At 38.1% G+C, this 19,191-nt stretch overlaps 1 long non-coding RNA gene across 3 annotated transcripts in view; it reads left to right on the plus strand.

Annotated features, from left to right (window-relative positions):
* LOC129736907 (uncharacterized) overlaps nt 1-19,191 on the plus strand; it is a 179,176-nt gene that overhangs the window by 145,043 nt on the left and 14,942 nt on the right. For all 3 annotated transcript variants that reach the window (XR_008734085.1, XR_008734086.1, XR_008734087.1), the window contains one exon: nt 13,419-13,464. This is a non-coding gene — a long non-coding RNA (uncharacterized LOC129736907). The remainder of the gene's footprint in view (nt 1-13,418; nt 13,465-19,191) is intronic.

Raw genomic sequence — 19,191 nt, forward strand, 5'->3', positions numbered from 1 at the left:
CAGAGACATCTTAATTTATTCAAGAACTTATTTATTGAAAATAAACTGAAAAAGTATGCAAAAAAGAATGCTCTTCTGTAGTCTCTCCATTTGTTTTACATGCCTGTAATTTGACTTTGTAGGGAAAACAAGGACCCTTAGGTCTCAGCATTAGGCATAAGAGGAAACTGCAAAGGTTCTATGGGAAAATGAATCTACATCAAAACTGTAGAGAAAGGTTCTGTTTTAAAAGGGACTTAAATGAAATCCCAGATACAGATAGAATGGGACAGAGTGAAGGGGTGAGAATTCTTGTTTCTAACTGAAATCCTGGACCTAAATTAGAAAAGCCTTCTTAGAAGTGTAAAGGGTTTATATTTTTTCCTGTGCCCTTAGGTCTGCTACAAATTCATAATACAGCCTTTAAACATTGTTACACAGAATGAAATTCATTTTATTCTGGAATTCCTTTAAATTAATGCTTTGATAGTCTTATTTTACATCCCTGACATTACTTTCTGAACATGCACTAGCTACATTACAGTAGCTTTTCAGCCTGCCAGCTGTGACTTGTTAAGCAAATATCCAACAGGGTATAAATAGGAATGGTATTCAGTAATGGGGACATCCAAGCTCTTCACACACTCAAGACAGATTCTGGCTTTTCCCTTTTGTAAAAAGACAAAAGTCTATGAAACAGTGTCTTATATGCATATCTTTCTACACCAGAGGTGTTTCTCACTGGTCATAAAAGTTCAAAAAAAAACAACCCCAGAAACCCCATGAAGCTACCCATTGCTATGAACTTTTTGCCACCTCCTGTCTCCAGTTATATCCCTATGCTGCTTGATAAATTAAAAGAGTTTTCAGAAGATGTCCTGTGTTCTGTGTTACCAATGAATATTCTTGTGCACTTGAAGTCTAATTCTCAATTATACAGAGGAGATAACTAGTGTGGATTTTGTCCAAACCCTCCAAACATGAGAAATGTTTCAGGGGATCTGCATTTAAGAGAGCAAGACCAATGTAATCCAAGGAAATAATTATCTCTGAACATAATAGTTGATTCATTCTATCCAACTTCAAGAGTCCCAAAGCAGCACTCTGCAGAGGAACTGGCAAATGGTATATTACACTGATTCATCTGCTTGGAGCAAAACAACACTGTACCTATGTTTGTTGTTCTGTTGTGGTTTGTTGTTGGGTTTTTTTTTTTTTCGTAATGAGAGATGGCTACTGAAAACAGATAGGATAAAAATCTTCCTTTCTTGAAGGTTTTCATGCCCCACAGTCCTTACACGCAATTAATGGTAACTTTTAAAAATGCTCCAATTAGGAAAAACTCCAGAGGCAACAGATAACAATCACAGACAAATACACCTTTCTCCTGAGGACACAAGAAAAACCCCATTCATTACAGAGTTAGGAGAGCAGGATCTCCCTGGAATTCAATCCTTCCATGGTGTCCAGAATAGCAGCGTAGCTCACATACATCTCCTTGTATGCATTGTCTTGCAGTTGGAAGGTGAAGAACCACCTGCTAGTCACTGTAGTCCTTATGGGAAATAAATTAATTAGAAAAAATTAGGTTAGCTGCAGGCTACAATACAGATGCATAAGCAAAGTTTATTTTCTGAGCTATGCAGAAGGTCATCACTGCAACAAAATTTCATTTCTTTTTTTGGATAAAGATGAATACTAATTTTATTTTCTTTTTATTTTTTTCCCATGAAGTACTTCAGAGAGACAGAGTTTGAAATATTCTTTATATGGAATGCCCATAGAAGATCATGCCATCAATACAGATTTTGCAGAGCTTTTGAAGCTCCAGAAGGATTTTAGAGAAAAACTTCCAGAAAACCATGATGTTGATTTGTATGCTAATAAGCATGAAATTATTTACCTATCTTCTGCATAAGATTAATTACTTGGTTTCTCACGTCTTTATTTCTGGATCAGTTATAGATAAGCAAAGGGAAAGACAAATAAGAAAAATGTGGAATGCATTAGCAAGCCTCCAGTACTTTTTCCTTCTGTGTGTGCTTATCTATCACCATTCCACAGTGAATCTAGTGCAGTTAATTCTTCAAAGTACTTTGCAACTAACAAACTGAAAACTTCCATATGGGCAACTCTTACAGAGTAATTAAAGTGCTGTCAGTTTATGCCACTGGTCATCTACTGATAACATCACTGTTGTGTCTTGTGTGTTTTCTCTCTATCTCCCTGCTCAGGACTGTCATTTTATACAGTCTCAAGGTTTTTTGCTGTCTTGAATTGGGTCAAAACAACCTGAGAGAGTAATGGCAAGAGATTTCTCAAATGCATCCTTTCAGCTTTGGGGATTTGTACTGTTGAATCTGAAGTAATTGTTTCCTTCACCCACTGAGATGTAATTACAATCAGTAACCACCCATTAAAGGTGTATATATTTACGACATTAATACAATAGGTTTGAAATGTTATGTAAGTTAATTATCTTTGCAGCTTCCCCTTTCCAAGCTAAAACAGCAATTACATGTATTTTGAAAGTGCATTTTTGAGCTGGGTGGAACGTGTATTATTTCGTTTTTTCATTTCAAATTTCATTTTGTCAAATAAGTGTTTTGAAATTCCTCTCAGTCTGTATTGCTCATAATGCTGTACAGATTTCTTTGATAGTGGTCTTATTCTATCACCTGTCCACTGGCATCTGCGAATTAATAGCTTTTTTATCCTTACTTGTTTAACAGATTCTAATTAATGGCAGTATCCCTCTTGCTCACTTAAGAGGATGTTTAAGCTTTATGGCACAATGGGAAAAGGGGGATAAACTTTTTTCACTGCATTGTTGGGTTTTATCATTCAGGTATGTAACTGCTGAGGGATCCTAGCCCTGTGACAAGAACATTGCACTGATAGATATTGTGAATTAAGGTTTGTGGATACCTTTGGAGTTGCAGGAGTTTCTGATGGGAGACAGGAGCTGGAGCTCTCCTCTGCTGCACACATATTGAGTGCGATGCTTGTGGAACCATTGTTTCTCATGTACCAGGAGAAGGAAAGCAGTATTTGGGTGGGTTTGGTTTGTTGGGTGTTGGGGCTTTTCGCATTTTATTCAGTGCCGCTCTTTTTTTTACAGACCTTGAGATTTTTAGTGTATTTTTTTGCAATTACGTAAGTAGTCAGGGATTTTAAAATGTGTATTAGCACTTAGGGAAATGACATTTTGGGGATTGCTGAATGGAGACGAAAGTCCATTCAAATATAAAAACTTAAAAAATTTGGGCTTTTGGTTCTAGAAACACATAAAATTCTGTGCTTGGCGGTGCAAGTGACTGTGTCTCAAGTGTAATCTCTCAAATTTCAGTGTGGTGGCCTTCTTAGTGAGGACAGAAAAAATGGATCTAGATGCTAAAGTTCTCTGAATTTGGTGATTTTGGTTTGGTCACTTGAACTTTCGGGACCTGATGATTAAGTTCACAGGCAGATCCTGTTATGGGCACCTGAGATGTGCAGGGCTTATTCAGTTTGGCATGGAACTATTTTTAGTTCCTAGGTCTGGATTGAAGGAAGTTACTGTAATGCATTCTAAATTGCAGTGCTAAGTTTCTTGAGGAGTCACCAGTTCTGGAAATTCATCTCATAATTTATTTGCATAGGATAAACTAAGGTGTACATTGTGCCTGTGGTGATTATCTGACTTTTGATATTTTTGTGAATTTCAAAGATATAAACTTCAATGACCTAACTAAATCTCCACTAATTAGTTGAAGTTCAGTTATTATATGTATTCCTCTAGCAATTAGTAGATGTACATTGGTGCCAGTGTCAAAAACTGGATAGAAGCCAGTCCAGGACTCATTATCTCACCAGAAATCCTTGGTTGCTAATCAGCATTCGATAAAGATTAGACGGTTCCCTGCTGGCACTTGGCTATTAAATTCCATTTATACTGTTGCCCCATAAATACTATAAATTCTCTTTCATTAGCAGAGTGTTCACAAAATCCTTTGAAAACAGAAGTTTCATTTGAGGATGACTGAACAAAATGGAATCTAATTAGGCTAGAAGACCCCAAACCACCATAATTTCTCTCAGTGTAATAATGCCAAAGTAATGCTTTTGAAGCTGTTCTGTTACAGTATTTCCAAATAAATGTGTGTCATTAAATTAGGAGGGCTTAGCAAGCTGGGATGCATGATAGTTCTGGTCTAAAGGGCAGAGATTTATAGATGTTATGAAGAGAGCTGGGATTTTGTAAGTTAAATTGCACCTATGGTGCATTGCTGCATTTGAAACAACCATTTCACTTTACAGCAGTTTCAGAAGAAAATCAGTTTTCCAGCAGAAGAAGCTACTAGTGAGCTGTCACACAGAGAAACTGGAGGGACACAGTCCCTTTATGTAGGACCTGTAGGGTTCATTATTGTGAATGTATTGTATATAGATTGATAAGAACACCTGATACTTCTTCTGTCCTAGTTATAGTATAAGCTTGGGAAGGATGAAAATTTTAACTTTTCCTTTTTTGTGTGTGTGTAAGAATAAGCTTGCAGAAAAAGCTGCTAAAGGTGTTCATGTTTCTAAAGTGGTTAGACTCTGGGGTTAAATCAAATGCTATGCCACTGTGTCAGTCTTCGTGAGCATTGATCTGTAACCATAGTTTTCTATAGCGTTTGAAAGAATTTTTGGAGTTCACACATAACTGAGTATATTTCCTTGGTATTCACAACAGTGGCAATGCTGAATCTCATCAGCACTTTTTTGTCACTTGTAATTAGGCAAGTGGTGCCTGGCCTTAAAATCTTCTGCAGAACAAATAGATTTCTGCTAATGCCATTAATCTTTCATTTATTTTCTTCTTTTGCTTTTCTATTCTCTTGTCTGCTTACTCGCCAGTCCATCCTTGAGTCCCCTTTCCATAGGTTGGCCCTCAGGAGGTTTAAAATTGTTGGAAAAGTATCTGATCTTTGATCTCAGTGCAAGCCAGTTAGTGTGCAGATGAACATTTGGCAGCCATGCCACCGATATTTAATTTTAATTTTGCTGAGGGAAGTATTTGTTTGTTCTTCATGAAGACATTTGTTAATGTGCTGATAAATCTTTCTGTTTGCACTCACTGGGTGATGTGTGTAATGGCAGATCTGTCTTGGGAAATTATAGATACACACTGCAGGCCACAGAGGATGACTAGCCCGGTAAGCATAAATATTGCTAACTACACCCTGCGTCCAGGTGCTGCATTCCTTTACTAGTTCCTGTGCTGACCTACAGGATTGATACTGTTCCTTCTTAACAGCAACCTTGAAACAAACAACCACTATGCTTGCATCCATCTTTGGGAAGGCTGTGCAGTACTGCTGAAAGAAGAACTTAATTTAGGTGTGGAACTACAAGGATATTTAGGGAAGGGTTTTCTTTACTTAGACATAGAAATCTTATGGAAAATATGAGAAAACTTAAAATAAAATCTAACCTCTCACATAAATATGCTATAATTTTCTATCACTTGGATATTTAGAAAGATAAAAGGACTGCTAATTTAAAAGTGTGCAGTTGCAACATGCAAGAAGTTATAATCATGCATTTAAAAACATGTTTACATAATTAGATGAGCCACTGAAGATCTGATACACAACTGAGTTACTGTCACTTAATGAGTTATAATAAATTAATAATAGTAAAATACATGCATTCTTTTAGCCTGTTCTAAATATGGACTCAAAGTAATTAACTTAAATCTCTTTCATCAAGGTTTACTCTAATTTATCTCACATTTGTTATTGGTTAAGAGCATGCATCTGATAATTGTAGTGTAGATGCATGTAGTGTAGTATGTATTTGATGCTTAATGAATCCTTAAATCACAGAAAATGGATTCTGTATCTGAGTTCTGAGGATTGATTTATCTCCAGCATCTCTGGAGTGGATCGATTCGATCAGAATGACTTTGTCTTTATGACAAGGTTTGTAAAATCCGTGGAGATGCCATTCAATTTCTTCAGTAACTAAAACTACGTTCCTGAAACTTTCTGAGTATTTAGCTTTGTTTTGCTGTATTTAATTTTTTTCTTTAGGAAATACTCTTATCCAATCCCCACCCACCTATCTTGGTCCCTCATTTTTATATTTGTCACTGGAGACCAACAGAGAATTTTCAGATTCAGAAGACCAGCAATTATAGGAACAGGACTGATAAAATTATATGCTTTCGTTACTCCCCTTTTCACTAAGTCACATCCTTATGAGGAACATCCTTTGTTGGGATCTCTGTATGAGTAGATGCTGCCATCATCATTTGCAGGGAACAGGAAAGCAAAGAGAAAAGGAAATGTGCTGGTGCTTGGTTTTTTGGTACATAATGACTTCCCATCCTTCTGAAATGAGCTCTGGGCAAGCAGTTCAGCTGGAGGAGCTATTTTGCTGGTGGCATCTCAAATGTTTTGCATGTCATAAACTTTTAGCAAAACTTGTTTCAGGAAGAAACTGATCATTCCAAACAACTCAAACAAATTAGAGCTGTTCAAGTCTAAGCAGCATCTTAGATTTGAGCATTGCTAGATTACCAGCAATGCAGCTGAATTATTCAGGGTGTTCTATAATCATTGCAGGATGCAAGTCCTATATATAATTCACAGATTTCCTGTAAGGCTTAGAAGTACAAAATACTGCTATAAGAATGGTAAAGGCAGTCCTAAGCAGCTCCTGAGCACTTCAGATGCTTTTTCCCTTCTGGATGGGGTTACCTGAGGAGCTGACAGCTGTGCTGTTGGAATAAGGTCTGATAAGTATCCTGAACCCTTGTTGTTAGAGAAGGGGAGCAAGCAGAGCCTACTGAGACTGATGTTGCGTGGCCATACTGGGACCCAACTGCAGGTACCCCAAATGTCTTCTGCCATTTCATTTCCTTTCTGTGAACTCTCATGGAAGGTCCCTGTCTTCTTTGGCCCTCTGACCAAGTGTCTTGTGACCTTTGACAGTGAAGACCATTATATGCAGCTTATTGCATATAGAAGACTGATCACTGTTCTTTTGGATTGTCATTTCTCAGTCTGGCTTGATCTCAGCAGCATATTTCTAGGGTATGTTATACTGTAAGGCACACATATATAAGCAGGAAACCAGTCTGTACTATATCATTAATACTTTTATAATAAATCTGTAATCACCAGAAATTATGCTGCCCTGACAGCAGATTAAACTTCAGTGGTCAAAGGGGCAAAAAAAGGTCCATTAGCAATGGAAGGTCTCAGGCATCCCCTCGAGCAGTGATGAGCACACTTATTACTTCATTTCTTTATGTTAAAGTTCTCACGAGGGTGGCCACAAATGCTCTGAGTGCTAGTAACGAAGCACAGTCCTGGCCTGTTTAGAGTGTGGAAACTTCATTTTTTTAGCTATGCAGCAGTTCTTCCCACTGAAATGAAAGGGTTAATATTATTTTGTAATCTTGACAGCAGCCACATACGTAAATCAGAGGTATGCTTCTTGATCTGCAATAAAAGACTGTGGAACCAGTCAGGCTAGGGAAAAAACCAGCAGAAGCAAAGCTGAGGGTGATCCAGATCTTCATAAAAGAAAACAAAGGGGTGTCTGCACAGCACAAAGCAGATACCTGAATTACCACCAGGGAGCTGCCAAGCCTGACTTGAGAAGCCCTGCTCAGCAAAGTCCTTCTCAACGAGGCTATTTAGCCCCTGTGGAGAGCTGCACTAATACGATTATGTGACTTATGCTGCGCAGGATTTTTTGCTCAAAGGTACCTAAAATCTTTACACAGGATTAGATCATGTGGCATAGAAATACCGTTAGGAATTGCTTGACTGTATCTGAGGATATGAAAAGCAGGTCAGTGTCCTTGAGTGCTTTGTAGAGCTCAGAGGAGAGCAATGATGCAGCAACAAAAGAGTGTATGCAGTATAGGCATTCTGCTTTGTTTTGGATTCATCCAGTGAAATAACTATGAATTTCGACATCGAATTTGCTAGCAAACACCACCAAAAGAGACTCTCTTGCTCTATATGTTGTGGCATATCCTATAAAAATAAAGCCTGTTTTTATTATTGGAACTGACCATGGTAACACATCAACTGCTTTCAGAATCTTCAATGCTGTTGTATTTTGTAGGCTTGTGCCCATCTAGACTTGGGATTTTTATACCGAAGCACCTTCTGACTTTCATTTATCAGCTTTTGTGTTTTCACAAAAATGATTAATCATTCTTTCCTATACAAAAACCATAATCTGTAATGATAGTGTCAGAAATGAGTGGCAGTTTGCAAAAAGTAGAACATGCTGAAGGAATGTCTCTATTATTTACAATGAAGTATGTGGTGGGAGGTAAAAGTGGATCATCATGGTTTTGTGTATAGTAAATTATAGTTGATGTATATAACAATCAACTGCCAGGCCTAGAGATAAGTCCATGTCTTCTCCATTATCAGACAAAGCCTGTAATATCACTTCTTTCAAATTCTGTTGTCTGTCTCTCATTCTGTAGAGACAGAGGCCTCTGTTTCATTGAAATCCTTGAAAATCCAAAGTGACTTCTTTCATTAGGAATACCACAGTTCTGTTGCATAGCTGAATTCCCTGCCTTTCAATGTAGAGATATTGTTCTGTACCAGGTAATGAGCAGTACTCTGGTAATGACAGATAATGACTTGGATTCTGTGCAAGTGCGTTAATTGTATCCCTGGTTGAGATTTCCTCTTTATGTATGTCCAACTGACAGATTAAGACAGGATATAGTATTAATGTTTTTCCTTTTCAATGAAATGTGGATAATTTGTATTTCTATGTATATACCTTACTATAACATCAGTGCAGCATATCATATGGATCTATCCAAATTTAATGTAGAACTGTAACTGTAAAAGTATTCATCCAAGAAAAAAAATTATAAAACCTGGGATAGGTCCATACACTGGCAAACATATAGAGCATGTGAAATGGGCATAAGGGTGTGGATATTGACTTTGTGAGTGGGTATGTAAGCATCCAGGCTATTCAGTATATGCGGTTTCTAGAAGCCCTTAGGTGCTTATGGTCAGGACTGAGCATTTGAAGAAAACAGAATGGCAAATGAAGGCTTTATTGGTCTTTTAAAGCAGGTGGGCTTTTTTCTGTCTAGAAAAGATCTACACACAGATATTTTACATTAATCTTAAGATGATTTTTTAAGTACTGTCATATATCAAATGTTTGATACCATTGGTTTTCCACATGTTCTTGTGAATGATTTGACAAGGAAGATATGGTACTATCTCTGAGCTTTTTGTCTTGCCTTGTGGTAATGTCATTCTGGTTCTAGTTCTGCTCAGACTCATGTGCTAACTTTACTTCTGTTTACATCAGCAGGAATGTTAATGGTAATAATGCTAAGAACATATGTATGTCTTGACAGGATATTAGTCCATGTGTGCACAGGATGAACATAAGTCCAGGCTTTCAGCATGTTAATTTTACTTCGTGTTGTGCAGGCTAACAAATTCTGATTTCTGTTTCCACTTCTCAGACTTGCAAGCAATTAAAAGTGTGGCAGACATCACTTCACTATATGGGTAATGAGACCAAATCAGGCCATAAGTCATTTGAGACTGCAGTGATATATATGATTAGTCACGTGTGAACTAATGCTTCACAAATTTATGAAGCAGTTTTGCAATACCTAGAGGGCAGCCACATCTAGCTCATTGACTCTTGTAGGGGACCTCTAATCAGTTACAAAGCCACAGCATCTCTTTTATCCAGCAATTAAAATTAGAATCCTCCAGATTAGATTGGCACAAGGATTTAAAATCTGTACTCAACCTACAGATATAAGTGGTGTCCTTAGCTGGCTTGTTGACCACAGAATATAATAACAAATTATTTTTTTCTAATTTAGCAATTGTATTTTTTACTTTTTTGAGTTATCTGGAAATAGGCAGGGTTTTTTTCTGCATTTTTTTATATTCAAATTTTGAATCTTGGAGGATTCTAGCAATTCTATATGAGTAATGTGGTCCCTTCTTCCCTTCCCAAATGTTCCTAATAATAGCATTAGCAAAAATAATTCATTGTTTTTCGAGAAAAATGCCCTTGCCTGGTTTAAATCATAATCTGTTCAGACACTGCCTTTCTCACAGCCTGGGAGATGTTGATAACTTTTGCATTGCACCATTACGATGTCATCCAAAGAGACAGCAAATATTGCAGATTAATGCTGCCAACATTGAAGTAATTACTCTTTGAAAGTGACAGGCATGTTATTAAGGCCATATGGCATTATACATAGTTGGTGTAATAACTAATCGGAAACAGCAGTATTTCTAGGCCAGAAATGTTTGGCAACATATACTTGAATAAGAGTCTTAGTATTGTAAATATATGCATTTCTTGCCAGGAAACCAAGGAAACCACCTATCCTAAGGAGGGAAATCACATCTCCTTTCTTGCAACAGAAAATATTTGTGAGCTTGAGGTAGAAGTAACATTTGCCATCTCTTTTCTGGTCAGTTAGGAATCAGAATGGTCATCATAATCCATAAAGGCGGGCTAGCTAAATCTTTCTATAAGAATTCCTGTTTTGGTTGCAGTCTGAGAGTGTACAGTATATGTGAGTGATAGAAAATTACCTCTTAATGACCTTCAGGGAAACTGCAGAGCCCTCCACTGTCCCAGGCAGCCTGGTGAGCTAGGAGGACAGGACAAGTTTCTTGTGGAATCAGGGCAGCTTTGGATGCAGTACAGCTGTCTTTCTGATCTGGCTCTCTAGCACCTGTGGAATAAATAAAAGTAACAGTAGTGAGCTTTACTTTTTTCAGATGGGTCTTGTACTGCTCTAATTAGAGTGCTGGTTCTGAGAGAATTTGGTTAACACTGTAATGATGCTAATGCAGTGGGACTGCAATTTCCCCAGTCTCTGCAGCAAAACTGACCTTATAATGATAGACAAACTAAGCACAGGAAAGGAAAGCTGAGTTAAGTGCTGGTGAACAGACCAGCTTCACACATGGGGGCACAGCACACTGCTCCATGAGGTGTATCTCAAAATTAAATGACTCATCTCTTTCATCTTTTGCGAATAATGCAGCAGAAGGGTGGAAATCTAGATAGCTGACTAAAAAAGAATACCTATGCCTATGTCAGATTGGGCAACTGAGCGGACACTTTTCCACTTGTAAAAGTGAGCTAGTTATTTAACCTGGGAGCTGTGAGGATCATTTAACTACCATTTATAGAGTACAGAGGAGCTAATATGAGTTAGACATTTTAATTTGCAGTATCCATGACCTTGCTAACTTGTGTTCTTCTTCAGCCCTAGAAATTGGTTAGACTTGTGAAAAGAAGAGAAAAAAAATACATTCTTTTTCACTTGTGCTTGAATTCAACTTACTTAGCGGTCACATACCTGACTATGCTTTCTCAGTGCTTCAAGATATTTTATTGTTCCCTTAGAGGTGCCACAATGCCTTCTGATGATTTTTTGGTCAGTACCTCATGCCACTGATACTTCATGTGTTTCATTTATAGAATTTTTAATCATGCTTCTGACGTATTCTTTTTGGCATCCTTTCAACTCATTTGTAGGCACTTAAAAAGCCAAATGTTCTAATTTTTTTTTAAATGCAAGAAAATGGAAGCAAAATGTACTTTCCATATGAAAGAAATTACAGAAAGGCAAATTCATACCTGTCACTGCTCTGTAATTTTAATGTAGTTAGATCAGAAATGTAAATGTAACCCATGGTAGATCAGAAAGTAATGCTAGTGAGAGCAAATATACACAGATAGCTCAGTTTGGTTTTGTTGAACTTGCAGACAATGGATTATAATTTTACTCTCATTTGCGTATTCTGAGAAAGAACATTGTCCTTTATCTGGGTTGTTGTATACTGACTAGATCCACTTTGAATCCAGCATGGTAATGTGTTGTTCAGAACTGAGGAAGAGAATAGCAGTTCCTCTGTTCTTGGTAGGTCAGAGAGGGGAAGGAAAGCTTCCACTGGAAGTCTCTGCTCTGGTAGGACTTTCAGTCCAATAACACTGCTGTTCCACTTGAGCAAGCTGTCGAGTTAAATATGTTTCTGGAATGATGCTTCTGGCATAGCCTGCTTAATGCATATGCAATACATGTATTCAAGTAAAATAAAAATGAAATAAAATGTGCAGTGAATGTGTGAGATGGAAAACCTTATGCCATTTTTATGACTAATGTTGATGAGCTTGGGTGTGAAGCTGTCTTTCCCTAGAGCAGGAAGAGAAGCCTCTGGTGTTTAGAGTTGTAGCGCTACTACAGCCAGGGTTCCTGGAGACGTAAAACAGAAAATATAAGACTACATGCCTATCCCCTTGGGAATAAAAGGCAGAGTGACAGATGGACTGTAATTGTTCCAGCCTCAGGACAAAGGAAGGGCATATCATGGTCTTCTTGCTAACGCAGACATGTCTGTGGAAATAAATGGCAAAACCTACATTGTAAGCTGTATGACAAAGAGCCTGACTTTGAGATCCAGAAACACTCATGTGAAGTGAAAAATCCCCGCAGACATCTATGAGTATTGGACCTGTCTTTTCACAGGTGCATTGATGTTTATTCTAGTGTGTAGCAACTGGTGACCAGAAACCGATACAGGTGTTCTTTTACAACTGATATACAGGCCTTCCTCTAGTCGGGAACAGTTCCAGTTGACTGTCTAAGACCTTGCATGAGCTACAAATAAGGGAAAGCTCTTCCTGTGTAATGCTGTTTTGCCCTGTCTACATTAGAGGGTTTTACTGAGCACCTCCTATTGTTGAAATTGGGACTAATCCCTACGTGATATAAGATCCTGTATTTCGATTTTGCAGAGATAACAGTAACTGCTCAACAACCCTCTCTTCCATTTAGACAGGTATGAAAAATGCTTGTGTGAGGCAGACCAGCTTCTGTTTACTGTTTAGCAGGTGAACACTTTGTGTGCTGGAGGGCATGATGAGGCAGGGAGGGAAAGAGCAAACAAGATTGGAGGAGCAAGGACATCTGCTGCTTAAAGACAAATCTGATGTAATTGAAGTAACTGAAATGTGGCCAGTTCAGGAAATAGGCTGTAATATTACATTACCCAGATACAGAGTTTAAGGACAGGCAATTCTCACTGAGAAAGGAGAAGGAGATATGACAGTATAAATGAGGAAGGATATTATGCTGAAAACAGAATAACGTTCACATGGATAGCAACTCAGAGACACCTTGAACTTGAGGCTAAAGACTGAAATGGTAAAACAATCATAATAGAAAACAATTACTGATCTCCCAGGGCTAGGTGAAAAGACAGATCAGGAAATATTTATGCAGATGGAGAACTGTACTTGGGCTAGGACACTGATCATATGAAACTGCAATTACTCTGACATTGACTGGAATGAGAATTACAGAGGGACTTAGGAAGCTGAAGCTATGTTTACTGACAGATATTTTTTTTGTCCTGCAGCTTGACAACCAACAAGATTAGAGGCCATTTGGGAAAAGTTGCAATGGTTAAGTGAGGGCACACATCTGCTAATGCCAGTGTTCAGGTTGGAATGATGTTAGCAGAAAATGAGGGTGGAAAGAAATTGATGTTGAGTCTGAGTGTGATTCTGATTTCCAGATGTGGGGAACTCTGCATTCTGTTGTACTCTTGGAGCCGTTAAGTTTTGGGTGAATCGAAGTGGGTATCATTTTATTGGATGACATACAAAGTAGTTTTCAAGGATGTCTGTTCTGACCTAGCTTTGAAACAGAATCATTGACCCTAATGGGGTGCCCTTTTCATTGTCTTAAACTTTGAAGAATGTATAGTTGCTGTAAGTAAGATTTCTGACTAGGATCAAAGAAGTAAAAAGCAAGTATCTGGCCAAAATTGCAAAGGTTTAGCTTTTCTAAAGGACAACGGAAAAAGGAGAATTATGCTGGTTAATTGGGGAATAGATTACAAAATACTGGAAAATGACAGGCCTGGAGCACAATTTAAATCACAGTTTGTTTTGATTAGGCAAAAGGAAAGCACTTGGTGTTTTTAAAGGAAAACATGAGGAGGTAGTCTATATAAGACACTGTGAAGTTTCCTTCTAGATTCCTTCTAATGATCAAAGGCTGAGGTTAAATAAACAGGATTTACTGTGACTGTGACACATGATACTCCAGTTATAGTAATCACATCCAACAAACCCACAACTTCTCAAGCTTATAATCAGTAATGTATATATACCATATATATGCACAATTAATTGGCAGCAAACCAGCAATGAACAATGGCTTTTTGGATCTTTTCATTTTGTCTGCTAGTCATATTATTTCTGACATACATGAGTTGTGCTGTGGCACTTGTCTTTGTCAGAACGAACTGATTCTTTCACTAAAAACAGTTAACTCATAATTTTTTTGGTGTATTCAAGCAAATAGCCTTGTATTTGCTTTGGTAATTTTGTGACTATATGAGGGTAAACTCAACAAGCTGACACTGAAGAATTCAATCTTTTCAAAGTTCATCAGATGGTTACAATGTAAGTCTAAACCAATATATAATCAATAATATAATACTGTTATATATAATCAATATATAATACTGATAGTGAAGCTATAGGAGGAAAGTATACAAAGAATGTAAAAAGTGTTTAAAGAAACTTTAAGTTGTGGGAGTAAACACTGGCTAATGGGAGAAAAGTCTTCACTCTTTATCTTGATTAAATAATGGAGTAATGTTTAGCAGTAAGACCTTTTAATGTGCCATACGATAATACACTATAAAGGAAATAAATATTAATACACAGTCTGTCATTTCTGTCTGTGGATTGTTATAAGAAAGGATGATAAAAGTCTAATGCAGAGATAATGCTAACCTCTTCCATGTTGTTTTCATTTATGCCGTGGCAGTGTGCTTCCATCCAGGTAACACACTGAGGTAGCTAGTGTCAACATATATTTTCGATTCATTAAGAAACTAAAGGCTGCATTTAATTTACCTGTTTTGTGCCCCTCTGAAACAGAAGTTGCCACTCTTCTTAGTGACAAATTGCAATAGCTACCCAAAGGCAAGTGCAATCTCTTTAAAGTCAATGGAATAATTCAAAAGTTGGTTCCTCGAATAACCCTTAATCTCTAATTCATTTGAAGGCACTGGCAGTCTCTCCAGACAGGGCTGGACTGTGGCCATTACAAAGAACTTAATCGCCCTTTAAGATAAAGAGAGATCCTAAGTGGACACTGGTTGTATGCACAACTAGCTAAAACTGGACTGGCCTTTCTAGATGCACAAGAATTATTGCTGGAAAGGCAATAGCTGTCCTGCACCCTCTGGGGTGATGTGACTGTACTGCACAGTGCTCCAGGCTATGCTAATGTGACTTCAGCTTCTTGGTTTGAAATAAAGTTTAGCCAGTTTGCTTGGAGCACACACACGGAGTATGCTCACATTTACTTGCAAAATACTTTCTTAACATAGCGTGATCCAGCATAAAGCTATTGAACTTAGGGTGTGCTATCTGCAGTGCTTCAGGGTAAGCGTGGAGGACACTATACCCTTGAAGGAACTGGAATTTATATGTTGGAGGATAGAGAATAGCGTGATATGGAGGTAGCTAATGCCAGCCTGCAAAAAGGTGAGTTGTTGTTCTGTCTGGGTAGTAGAAGGAATTCAGACTGGCAAGGCAGAGATAAATAGTTTTTCTGTGAGATGCAGATGGCAGCAGAATTACGTGGCTCAGACAGACCACAAAAATCATCACACATACCTATAGAAAGTAAAATGATAAAGATGCAGAGAAGGTCCCATTCCAACAGTCCTTAATTACATAATCTGTCCTGCAGAAGTCTTTTAAAATCCACAAGACAATTTACAGAAAGACCCTTGCCTTTTCTTACATTGACATACCATTGTTGACTAAACTGGTGGTGTATATTTGTAATGATGTAATGAATATTTGATGTAAAAAAATGTCTCTCATGGGAGCTTCTGTGAGCTGTTTGCCAGGAATGTTCATCATTCCTTTTGAAGTGTTAACTCTTTTGTATGGACAAAGGGGGACTGTTATATTTCTCCACTCATTCTGCCGGATTCTCAGTTGGTAAAAATCAGCATATATCTTTTGGATTGAGATTAATGGGGCAGCATCAATTATACCACACATGGATCTGTCATGGTAATTTAATAAATTTATAAGTCTTATATTTCCAGAATAAATATGATTTTGAAATGTGGTTATCATTAATACCTTTTAATAGGCACACCAGATTTACTATATCTTTCAGCAGTCCTGCCTGGATATTTCCTCTGTAGAATATTTATAGAACTTGAGTAAAATGAGGGAAATAAAATGTTTCAAAAGAATTTTTTGTGCTTATGCATTTTGCAGGCCAGAGAGTAAGGGTTTCATGCATCAGCACACAATTCCTACTGCTTCTTTCAGAAGTCCAGGAGTGATGTGAGTAGGGTGAACGGGTTGGCTGAGACTGAGGTAGAAGAGGATTTACATAACATACTCAGGATATGCTCTAAGGGTAGCCTAGTAATTGATGTGATCTATCTGTAAGTTGCAAGGGGGGAAGAGGGATACAACACAAAGGAGCAATAGCATGGAGGAGTGCTGCTGAGCTGCATGTTTAAGAGTCACAGCACTGGTACAAGAATACTGTACATTTCACTGTGGAGGTGCCTGGGGGGAAGGTGGTTTCTTCTGCGTATTCAAGTTATTTCTAATGTACAAGATTTTGGGCATATTTTCCACAAATAACATTAGCATACAGCTGCTGAATGCCAGCTAGTATTGTGTTGTTCTTTCTGCAGTATGCAGATGTGATTAGTGCTAAAAATAATACCTAACTGAAAGCTCTGGGAGCTGTATATCTTTCCAATAATTCATCTTTCTTCTCGACACCAAAGAAATAGTAAAAATAGTCACAGAAACAAGAAAAAGAGCGTAGCTATATTCCTTCTGCTGTCTGCAGTGCAATTTTATTCACTTAGCTCTAGCAGGCTGATTTCTGAATTTCTCCCCCCCCCCCCCCCTTCCCTAAAAACACCTTGTCTGCATTTCTGAATATCTTTTTGAGCTTTCTTATTTGTGTAAAGGGAATTACTGCCATCTCCTGGTCAAGCGACAGAGAATAGTAAAATACGTCCACCCCCTCGTAAACTGTACAAGCACCCCACTCCCCGGAAACAGGGATTTTCAATGGGAATCCCCATGGATTTGGTGTAGGCCATTCCGGTACAATTATTACACCAGTTATTTATCTGACCATTCAGAGAAAGGGAGCACTTGACTCATCGTATGTTGGCAACCTGGTCCAATGGGTCCCGGCTCATCTGAGATTTGTACGTGGTTCCATCAGTGGTATAATACGTGAGTGGAGACAAGTCACTTATCTATGCTATAAAAGGAGGACAATCTAAGCATTCTTTCATTAGACAGTATCTTAGACTTCTTCAACAATAGCCCTTACAGATCAACAGTACCCCTCTGTGTTGCAGATCAACAAAAATCAACACAATGAAGTGACCATTGTGGCACAGGCCATTCATTCATGAGCTTAAGAATCAGTTGGGGTGAATGCTAAAGGCACAGCTGAATGTCGTCAGTTCCTCTCAGCTAGCCATATACTGCCAGTAAATGCATTATGTTTTCTTTACTGTTTAAGTAACATTCCTGTGGCCGCGTGAGAAAGGGGACAAAACAATTGCCTTTAATTTATTGGGAAAATTCTTTTCTATAAGGCATTTATGTTTCCCTTAAGAATCTAATCTTTGGTGTGATTACAACTTCTGTGATACTTCTTCATCAGAAAATTCTGGCTTGTATGTAAGCCAGCTTAAATATTTATTTATCCAAATACCAGTTTGGAATGGCCATCTCCAGTTTTTGTCTTCCAACACTTTGCCTTTATTGTGACCTCTGAGATCATATGCAGAAGTAATTAAAAAAAACGCTTAAGTATAGCCACCTCCAGAGTGAATCTGCCAGCTACTGAAATATAAATTTTGAACTTCTAAATGCTAGTATGCATTGTATATCGTGGTGTTTGGAAAAGACTTTAAAAGTACGGAGGCAAATCTGGAAAGTACAATTACAGCATTTTGAAAGTTTGGCTTGTGTTTTATGAGAACAAGTTTGTCCTGGTTTCAGCTGAGATAGAGTTAATTTTCTTTTCAGTTAACTGGTACAGTGCTGTGTTTTGGATTTTGGGTGAGAATGATGTTGATAACACATGGGTGTTTTCTGTTGTTGCTAAGCGGTGTTTATACTAAGTCAAGGACTTTCCAGCTTTTCAGGCCCTGCAAGAGACTGCTGGAGGGGCACAAGAAATTGGGAGGGGACACAGGCAGGACAGCTAACCAAACTAGCCAAAGGGATGTTCTGTACCATAGACCATTGTGCTCAGTATAGAAATGGGGGGAGTTGGCCTGGGCCTGCCAATCCCTGCCTGGGGACTGGGTGGGCATCAGTCAGCAGGGGGTGAGCAATTGCATTGTGCATCACTTGTTGGTTTGTGGGTTTTTTCCTTTTGGATTTTGTTCATCTCTCCCTTTCTCTTCTTTTCGTTACAATTATTGGGGTTTTAATCATAATTATTATTATATTTTATTTCAATTATTAAATTGTTCTTATCTCAACCTGTGATTTTTATCTTTTTCATGATTCTCCTCCCTGTCCCACCAGGGGACAGGGGGTAGTGAGTGAATGGCTGTGTGGTGCTTAGTTGCTGGCTGGGGTTAAACCACAACAGGAATCCTTAAAGAATGAGACCAGAGGCCTGCAGCCATGCAGAACATTTGACTTATCATTTAGATTCATTGTGCTTGTTCACATTCTTTCTGTGCTGTAATTCTACAGCTCTCTCAATGGACTCCACATGCAAGAGATATTTTGGCCGGTAGTTGACACCTCTTCCCAACAACAAGACCAGGAGCAACATTTAATCTTATTTGTTGTTATTCATAATTCCATTCATATTTATGATGAAGTGCAATAGTCTATTATTACCCACTGTGTAGTCTGTGGGACTTTCAGGATAAAGGACTTTGTGTTTAATGGTTTTCATGTTCTTCCTTCTTAAAGAGCAGAGAGTAATTTATGGCAGTCTTTCTCACACTCAGTAGGCTTCTGCTCATCCCATTAACTGTTTCTAGTAAACAAATGATCTCAGAGCGTTTTGTTATGCCCTGAAGATGCACATGTTTGTATCATATGTATTAGCCAAATGTTCTGTAGTGCAGGAAAAAACAA

Source organism: Falco cherrug, chromosome 10, assembly GCF_023634085.1.
Source record: "Falco cherrug isolate bFalChe1 chromosome 10, bFalChe1.pri, whole genome shotgun sequence".
Classification (NCBI taxonomy): domain Eukaryota; kingdom Metazoa; phylum Chordata; class Aves; order Falconiformes; family Falconidae; genus Falco; species Falco cherrug.